We start from the raw sequence: 2,912 nt of genomic DNA, 5'->3' as shown, positions 1-2,912 counted from the left end.
ATCATGTTAGTATACTTTTGCATTACTAAAGCAGATGCACAGATTTGACTGTATAGATGTATGCTTGGTAGTCTGTCTGATTTTAGAGATTTGATCCACGTTTTTTTAATGCTGTATAGTCAATTAATGACAGATTGTTGGTTGAAAAAACCCTAAAACTATTTCTAACCTATTACTTAAATAAGTTACATTTACCACTGATTTTTAACCTTATTCTAACATGCATTTTCCTGGTCTTTAGATACCCAAGCGCTTTTGTTACCTGAGGCTTCAAGCTTCACATCCAGGTAAGAAAAACTTCAGAATAGATACAATTACATCTATAACTATTCCTAGGTAAGTAAAACATAGGTCAAATTGCTAACAATAGTGTGGGCTCCATACAATTACATTTCTGAAGATTGATCAGATTTTACTTTTTGATAGGATCCATCTGCCTCTGTGGAGAAAAGGAGAGAAGTGGTCCTGAGATGCCTGATTGAGTACATGGGGGAGAGACAGGAAGACCTCATCAGTGTCCACCACGTATGTATTGGGCTTAAAGCTACTTGTCTATTTTTCTGTCTGTATGTATTAATATTGTGATGATATGGGGTAATTACGTTTGCTCTTGAACAATATTTAAACTCTGTAGCTTAATAAACAGTAATGTGATGGCCAATCAGGTACAGGCAAAGACAATTGCATTGTTTTATTGTAATGCATCCTTTGAACCAGAAAAAGACAACACTCATGCTACAGTAGATCATGATAGTTTAGTACCCACACTCTATGGCATTGTCACGGTAGACTTCACTCTGGTCACATGCTCTAGTCACAGTATCCATCTAGTATCCACCACCTTTAGCAACAAAAGTAGAATTTTTCTACCTGATCTGTCTTCTACCAGTCTGCTATATTCATCTCATTACCTGTTTGTCTGACCAAACTCTTGATTCTTTTTTGTCTCCACCAATAGAGTCGTGATGAAACAGAGGTGCACGCTGAGCTTGGCAGTTGCCCACTGAAAATTTACATGTGCCATCAGCCCGACACGATTGGGATTATCATAGAAGGACAGCCCGTGGTCAGAGGTGTGCCAAACCTGTCGAAAGCATGCTGCCTCCTGTTTGGACTTACCTATGCCATCGACCTCAAGTATCCCTCAAAACTGGTGTATACTTTTGAGATATATCAGAGGCTCTTTGTGGGATTGGACCCCAGATAGTGTGAGATCTTGTAGTACAGTGGTGTATGTATAGTAGGACCTTTTACAGCAATTTAATGGTTGAAATACAGAGGTTCTGTGGTTTGTGTGTGTATATCAGGCTGTGAAGTTTGATCAGATTTTACTTTTTGACAGGATCCATCTGCCTCTGTGGAGAAATGAGAGAAGTGGTCCTGAGATGCCTGATTGAGTACATGGGGAGAGACAGGAAGACCTCATCAGTGTCCACCACGTATGTATTGGGCTTAAAGCTACTTGTCTATTTTTCTGTCTGTATGTATTAATATTGTGATGATATGGGGTAATTACGTTTGCTCTTGAACGATATTTAAACTCTGTAGCTTAATAAACAGTAATGTGATGGCCAATCAGGTACAGGCAAAGACAATTGCATTGTTTTATTGTAATGCATCCTTTGAACCAGAAAAAGACAACACTCATGCTACAAGTAGATCATGATAGTTTAGTACCCACACTCTATGGCATTGTCATGGTAGACTTCACTCTGGTCACATGCTCTAGTCACAGTATCCGTCTAGTATCCACCACCTTTAGCAACAAAAGTAGAATTTTGACTTTGTGTCTTATCTGTCTTCTACCTGTCTGCTATATTCATCTCATTACCTGTTTGTCTGACCAAACTCTTGATTCTTTTTTGTCTCCACCAATAGAGTCGTGATGAAACAGAGGTGCACGCTGAGCTTGGCAGTTGCCCACTGAAAATTTACATGTGCCATCAGCCCGACACGATTGGGATTATCATAGAAGGACAGCCCATGGTCAGAGGTGTGCCAAACCTGTCGAAAGAATGCTGCCTCCTGTTTGGACTTACCTATGCCCTCGACCTCAAGTATCCCTCAAAACTGGTGTATACTTTTGAGATATATCAGAGGCTCTTTGAGGGATTGGACCCCATGCGTCCTAAGCCATCATCCAAGTATGCAAATCTCCTCACCAAGTTGTCTTAGAAGATTTCTCAATGGCATCTGGCATTGTTTGCCATCATTTGAAAAAATGCAATCACTTTGGTAGGTGAGTTGACCAAATACCAACTTAAACGTACTGTAACATAATCAGATAATTTGATAATCTTCAGGGTGATATAAATATTTGTCTCTGAATTTTACCAGTATTTTGATTTAAAATAATTAGTCTTACAGATTTTCTTTTTTTGTTTGTTTTTGACCTTAAGACTCATTTGACAGGTACAAGTTGCTCAGGTAATATAATTTCCATGGTTATATTCCTTTTGTGTTCATTGTTCAGTGCCTTAATTAATGTGGACTTTGGACTGTTCTGTGCCGATCATTACCTCATGAGGTATATACTCAACAGTGTTGTGTGCACAATTTGACAAAGTCTGTTTATGTAAAGTTAATCACTGTAGTGCTTAGAATATAGACATTTAGATTTCTTTTCTGAGGTTATAGCCAGGACTCAATTAAAATGTTTATTCACATATGATTAGGTTAATTTTACTAAGAACATAAAGTTCATAAAACCTAATTAAAATGAGTACAGGTTACTTGTAGCAACCCATAAATATGTTACCTGTTCCAAGAAAAGTAGGTTTATATAACTGAGTAATACTAGTACTATTAGTTAACTCAACTTGATTTTGTTGCGTTTGTATTAAGTAATGTTACAGTGTTTATTATACTTAAAAAAGGCTGCAAGTTGACTCGACTTACAACATCCAATGCAG

The 2,912-nt window shown here is 37.8% G+C and overlaps 1 long non-coding RNA gene across 1 annotated transcript; it reads left to right on the top strand.

Annotated features, from left to right (window-relative positions):
- The first annotated feature begins 268 nt into the window (after positions 1 to 268).
- Positions 269 to 1,191, top strand: LOC107670702 (uncharacterized). The gene is made up of 3 exons (XR_001632112.1): positions 269 to 287; positions 427 to 525; positions 959 to 1,191. It is a non-coding gene; the product is annotated as an uncharacterized LOC107670702 (long non-coding RNA).
- The last annotated feature ends 1,721 nt before the right edge of the window (positions 1,192 to 2,912 follow it).

The sequence above is a fragment of the Sinocyclocheilus anshuiensis genome, unplaced genomic scaffold (genome assembly GCF_001515605.1).
Source record: "Sinocyclocheilus anshuiensis isolate Anshui unplaced genomic scaffold, SAMN03320099.WGS_v1.1 scaffold1278, whole genome shotgun sequence".
In the NCBI taxonomy this organism is placed as follows: domain Eukaryota; kingdom Metazoa; phylum Chordata; class Actinopteri; order Cypriniformes; family Cyprinidae; genus Sinocyclocheilus; species Sinocyclocheilus anshuiensis.
The sequence above is the reverse complement of the archived record's forward strand: the minus strand, read 5'-3'. Positions and strand labels throughout refer to the sequence as shown.